This window comes from Topomyia yanbarensis, chromosome 3 (assembly GCF_030247195.1).
Source record: "Topomyia yanbarensis strain Yona2022 chromosome 3, ASM3024719v1, whole genome shotgun sequence".
NCBI lineage: Eukaryota > Metazoa > Arthropoda > Insecta > Diptera > Culicidae > Topomyia > Topomyia yanbarensis.
In genome coordinates, this window is record NC_080672.1 from 205,837,459 (window position 1) to 205,844,486 (window position 7,028).

Below are 7,028 nucleotides of genomic sequence, written 5' to 3' on the forward strand. Positions count from 1 at the left end.
TGGAGCAATGAGCGGGAATCCACACTAAGGTAATTTGATAAGATTTATTTGTTAATTTGGTTAAGTATTCTCGTATCTTCTTCAAAAAGAACGGAGCGTGATTATCAAGCTTTAATGAGTGTAGTGCCTTAATTGTGCTGAGGCTATCTGTGAGGATGAAATAATGGCTCGGAAGTAAAGTATCAATGATTTCCAGACTATGGTGAACTGCTGCTAGTTCGGCTGTGTAAACAGAGGCAGGTTCTGCAAGCTTGAAAGAGATCGCGGTGTTATGGTTGAAAATACCGAAGCCAGTGCCCTCATTGATTCGTGACCCATCAGTGTAGAACATTTTATGGCAGTCAATGTGTTGGTATTTACTTATGAATATTTTAGGGATCTCCAGAGAGCGCTGGTGATCCGGGATTCCACGAATTTCCTCTTGCATGGACGTGTCGAAAAATAAAGTGGAATCGGGAGTATCTAATATATTAACACATGTCAGAACATAACTAGAAGGCGTTATTTCTTGTGACATGTGATTGAAGTACACTGTCATGAATCTGGTTTGGGATTGAAGCTCGACAAGTCTTTCGAAATTTTCAATTACAAGTGGATTCATAACCTCACATCGTATAAGTAAACGAGAGGAGAGATCCCAGAATCGATCTTTTAAGGGAAGAACTCCCGCTAGAACTTCAAGACTCATCGTATGTGTCGATTGCATGGAACCTAAGGCGATTCGTAAACAACGATACTGTATTCGTTCCAATTTAATAATGTGAGTGTTTGCAGCTGAACGGAAACAGAAGCACCCATATTCCATTACTGAAAGTATCGTTGTTTGATACAATCTTATCACGTCACTTGGATGAGCACCCCACCAAGATCCGGTTATTGTTCGGAGAAAATTTATCCTTTGTTGGCACTTCTTTATCAGATACCTAATGTGGCCTCCCCATGTACCTTTAGAATCGAACCAAATTCCGAGATATTTAAAGGTCATGACTTGGGCTATCATTCTACCAACCAACTGAAGCTGAAGCTGAGCTGGATCACGCTTCCTTGAAAAAACAACCAACTCTGTTTTCTCCGTAGAGAAATCGATGCCTAACTTCAAAGCCCAACTTGATAAATTATCCAAACTATCTTGCAGTGGTTGTTGTAAATTTATGGCTTTTGGTCCTGTGACAGAAACCACGCCATCATCTGCAAGTTGCCTTAGAGTGCATGGGCTGACAATACAATTATCAATGTCATTCACGTAAAAATTGTAGAGAAGGGGGCTTAAACAAGAACCTTGTGGGAGACCCATGTAACTTATTCTGAATGTTGCCAAATCGCCATATGCAAAATGCATGTGCTTTTCTGACAATAAGTTGTATAAATAATTATTTAATATTGGTGAAAGACCACATTGATGTAGTTTCTCTGAGAGAACATCAATGGAAACAGAGTCGAATGCTCCTTTTATGTCTAAGAACACAGACGCCATTTGTTCTTTCTTTGCGTAAGCTAGTTGGATTTCTGACGAAAGTAGCGCCAGACAATCATTCGTTCCCTTTCCCCTCCGAAAACCAAACTGGGTATCTGATAGCAAGCCGTTCGCCTCAACCCAATTGTCGAGACGTCGTAGGATAATTTTTTCCAACAATTTCCTGATGCAGGATAGCATTGCAATCGGTCGATACGAGTTATGGTCGGAGGCTGGTTTTCCCGGTTTTGGAATGGCGATAACTCTCACTTGTCTCCAGTCGTGCGGGACTATGTTCTGCTCAAGAAGCTTATTGAATAAATTCAACAAGCGTCTTTTTGCTAGGTCAGGCAGATTCTTCACCAAGTTGAATTTAATTCTGTCTGGACCCGGAGCATTATTGTTGCATGAGAGGAGTGCAATTGAAAATTCCATCATTGTCAAAGGCGAATCTATGGAATCGTTACTTGTGGGAGCATCGCGAATGATTTTCTGCGCAGGAGCAGAATCTGGACAAACTTTCTTGGCAAAATTAAATATCCAGCGATTCGAAAAATCTTCGCTTTCATTAGTTACGTTTCGATTCCTCATTCTTCTGGCTGTGTTCCAAAGAGTACTCATTGATGTTTCTCTTGACAAGCCATCAACGAAACGTCTCCAATAACTAGACTTTTTGGCACGACGGAGACTGTCAAATTTGTTTTGTAAAATCGAATAATTTTCAAAGTTTGCACGTGTACACCCTTTCCGTTTCATAATTTCTTTGTAAGCAACTTGTTTAGCTTCATATGCATCCGAGCACTCTTTGTCCCACCAGGGATTAGGAGGCCGGCTGTTCATTATCATGCCAGGATTGCATTTCGTTTGGGTTTGTTCTGCTGCTTCAATAATCAAACCCGCTAGAAATTCATATTCTTCGGTAGTTGGTAGCTCTTCCGTCGAAACAAGAGAAGTGGAAATTAAAGATTGGTATTTTTTCCAATCAATATTTCGTGTCAAGTCATAAGGTACATTGATTGAATTCGTGAGGCCTAATTCACTGCTAATTGAAATAACGACTGGCAAATGATCGCTACCGTGAGGATCAGGTACAACTTTCCACGTGCAATCTAACCGAAGTGATGTCGAGCATAGAGATAGATCTAATGCACTTGGTCGTGCGGGTGGTCTGGGAATGCGTGTTGCTTCGCCTGTATTTAAAACTGTCATATTGAGCTCGTCACAAACATTGTATATCAAAGAGGATCGATTATCATTGAAGAGGGAACCCCACAATACTCCGTGCGAGTTGAAGTCTCCCAGTATCAGCCGCGGAGCAGCCATGGATTCCACTACCTCAAAAATCTGACGTTGTCCAATTTGAGCTTTGGGAGGTATATATATAGAAGCGATAGACATGTCTTTGCCTTTAATATTCGTTTGGACAGCTACAGCCTCAATGCCCGCAAACAAGGGGATGTTAGTTCTATAGAAAGGATAGCACTTTTTAATTCCTAGAAGCACTCCTCCATATGGGGTGTCTCGGTCTAGGCGAATAATGTTGAAATCATTCAAGTTGAAATTAATGTTTGAGGTAAGCCATGTTTCACATAAAGCAAAAGCATCGCATTTCAAATTATGCAGCAAAATTTTTAAGGAGTCAATTTTAGGTATGATACTTCTGCAATTCCACTGTAAAACAGTGATGGAATCTTTCATTGGAGGAGGTGAATTACCCATTGAAAGATACAATCGCTGCAAGGATGGGCCATTGAGCAATCAGCTGCTCTAAAAATGTTCTAATTGTTGGGAGGAACGCTGAAAGTATACTTTTTAGTGGTTCAGAAATATTGAATGCTTTGAAAATCCAATCAACAATTTCAGAAAATTTCAATAAACCTATCCCCGGTTGAGGCTCGGAGGAAGTTGAAGTTTTATTATTTCCAGTAATGGTGTTCTGTTTGGATTGTACATTACCAAAACCGGGAGGGACTGGCTTCGGTATTGCATCGGAATTCTTTAGCTTTGGCCGCAATTTATTTGTTGGAGGAGAAATTTTAAGGCCCTTGCTTGGCAGTTTGGGAAAAGAGGATTGTTTTCTTTTCCTGGATCCTCTAGGTAAAACAAATGATGTACCTTCGGACGCTTCGTCAGAGTCAGACTCTTTCGGCAATAGAATAGCGTATCTGTTTTCTGGGACCATGGGTTCAGGAGTAGCATTTTTCAGTATTTCTGCATAAGAGCGCTTAGATCTCTCCTTCAAGGATCGTTTAATTTTCTCCTCCCGCATTTTATATATGGGACATGCAAGGAGCTCGTGTGAAGTTTCTCCGCAATGTAAACATTTTTCAAAGTTTTTATTGCATGTATCCTCTTGATGAGGCCCCCCACATTTGCCACACCGTACCTTATTGGAACAGTAAGTGGCTGTGTGGCCAAGCTGTTTACAATTGAGGCAATTCATCACACGAGGGATGAAAAGGCGAACGGGCAGACGAATTTTATTAATGAGAACATGGCTAGGCAAAGCAGACCCAGCGAAAGTTACACGAAATGAATAGGATGGTCGGTAAACTTTTTTCTCTTCTTCAATTGATACTGAGTACAATTGCTTAACATCGAGTATTTTTATTTTATTAAGCAGGGTGTTCTTGAAACAACCAACACCATGCTTAAGTATATCCTCGGCAGTGAGGCTGGGTTCGGAGATGACTCCATCGCATTCTATATCGCGCGAAAGTATATAAACTTTATATTCACGCGTGAAGAGTTCGCATGCTACTATCTCGTTAGCTTGTCTAATGTTATCAATGCTAACTCGAAGTTTATCTTTATTTACTTTCACGATCTCTGTTACAGCAGAAAATCGTGAAGTCAGATCCCGTGCAATTTGCACAAGGTTTAATGGCTTTCCTTTCCGCCTGAAGAAAACCTGCCAAGGTCCAGAAGACCCTTGGGGGTATAATTTTATTCTAAGGGGAGTTGAAGGAGGGGGATCAAAAGAGTTTTGCTCTTGTGAAATGGAGGATTCCATCTCACTATCCTCCATCTCGCCTACCATACACAGTAAGTAAATTAAATACTAACACTAGCAAAATTATATTAAAATCTACCTGTCCTTCGAAGAGTTGCAGATTCTCGCTGTCTCCCTCTGTCACGCTCGGGTTGAACACAGCGCAACCACCACTACCAAGATGGAGCCGCTGTTTACCTGTGGGTCCAGGGGTATTTCCTTACTATGCAGCGTGGCTAGGTACACAAATACACAAAAGCCCGTTTCTGCACTAGCACAGATGAATAAGTGATGATGAAGCGAGACGCTTCACCAAAAAGATGCAGCTCTGTCTCACTTAGCGCCGACTGTATGCAGCGTAACCACTACCACCACCAAGGTGGGGCCGCCGCTTACCTGTGGGTCCAGAGGTATTCCCCTACTACGCAGCGTGGCTAGGTACACAAATACTCAAAATCCCGTATCTGCACTAATACGGATGAATGAATGATGATGAAGCGAGCCGCTTCACCAACCAGATGCAGCTCTGTCTCACTCCGTCGCAAGCGCCGGTTGTATGCAGCGCAACCACTACTACCACCAAGGTGGGGCGCCGCTTACCTGAGACTTCGTTGCTTCGCACCAACACTCGCTTATCGCGTGGTACCACCACCAAACGACCGCTCTCGCAACAAACAATCCTGCCTGTCTCCGCACCAACACGGCATCAAATACTGACACGGTACACAAACTTCTAGCCTATTCACGGCTTGCACAGCCTTGGTTGCTACAACCAATCAGCAAACACAACCTTTCAAGGCGAAGGCTAAAACTGTTATGATACATTTTACAATTGGTGTCAAAGAAACATGTTGATCCTTTGTGTTACGAAATGTTTTGTCATCAGTTTTCATCGTACAAGAGACATGCTTAATTTTAACTACAACATTGCCGGAACTCAGCTGCAACGCGTTGACCACGTAAAAGATCTAGGTGTTATTCTCGATGAAAGGCTAACTTATACCAATCACCTGTCAGCGACCATCGACAAAGCAAATCGGCTTCTAGGTTTTATGTTCAAAATTTCTAGCGAATTCCGGGATCCTCTGTGTTTCAAGGCTTTATATTGCTCACTGGTGCGCTCGCTGTTGGAATTTGCAAACATCATCTGGTGCCCTTATCATGCAACGTGGAGTGAAAGGATTGAAGCTGTCCAGCGCAAATTTATACGATATGCTTTACGTCAATTGCCTTGGAATGATCCGTTGAACCTGCCACCATATGAGAACCGTTGCAGACTATTAGGACTACATACTTTGCAAGAACGTAGACATACTTCGCAGGCCATTTTCATATCAAAGCTTCTGTTGGCTGAGTATGATGTTCCCGATCTCCTTGGACAAATCAACCTCTACGCCCCAACCCGTGTTCTTCGCCCTCGGACATTACTACACATCGAAATGCGAAACACCAACTACGCTGCTAATAGTCCGATTTTGGCGATGGTTCGTAGCTTCAACGAGCTTCCCGAGCACTTTGACCTCAATTATAATTCATCACAATTTCGTCACCGTTTGCTGTTACATTAGGTTAATTATTTTTAGTTTAGTTCATTAAGACTTAGTGTCAGATGAACACAAATTTTAAATACAAATACAAATACAAATACAAATACAAATATTAATGTTGAACTATTTGTTTTGGTATTTTAGTTTTCACACGTCGCGCTCTCGACATTTTCACCGTTCAGTTGAATGTGATACCGGTTAGATTAAAATAAAAGAACTAAATTAGGGTAATTTCGGGAGAGATGCCGCGTCAGGAGAGATGCCGCACTATCTATATCTCGTATATAGGGTCACTTTTGTACGGTAATATTATATTGTAAGTTTGTCTTTCGAAGAATTGCAACACTGGAGATGTAAACTAATCCTTATTATTAACTCACGAAAATTTTATTAAGAAGGGGAAAACTTAATCCTTCCCAGTCGAAGTTCATAGAACAGACAAGGGAAACAGGCTTACAAGAACCAAACTTACTCTGCTGGAACTGCAGAAAATATGGGCACCGCTGGCGAGAATGTAAACAGACAAAAGTGATATTTTGCCATGCGTGTGGAACACCGGGAGTGACATTTTATACTTGTCCCAAAAGCCATATGTTACCTTCGCAGGTCCCAAAAAAACGAGGAACCGGAGGGGAAGTAAGGGGGGTTCCTTTTTCCGAGAGTATATCAACCCGAAAGTTAAGGAATGCTTCTTCAGAAAGCAGACATGTTTGCGAGTTAAAAATTAGACCAAACAAATGTCCTCACATAAAAGTTACAGTAGTAAGATCTGAAATAGATGCATTATTAGATTCTGGAGCGGAAATATCCGTTTTGAATTCAGCCGATATAGCAGAACGGTACAATTTCAAAATTCATAAATCCAATTTAAAAGTAGATACAGCAGGTAACTCTAGCTACAGATGCGAGGGATTCGTGAATCTACCGATTACTTTCCACGGGGTAACTAGAGTAGTACGGGTATATATCGTGTCGGATTTTTCAAAACCCTTGATACTGGGGGTGAATTTCTGGGAAGCGTTTGAAATTGTTCCCA

General features: G+C 41.6%; 1 protein-coding gene; it reads left to right on the forward strand.

Annotated features, from left to right (window-relative positions):
• LOC131689268 (voltage-gated potassium channel subunit beta-2) overlaps positions 1-7,028 on the forward strand; it is a 1,724,569-nt gene that overhangs the window by 174,106 nt on the left and 1,543,435 nt on the right.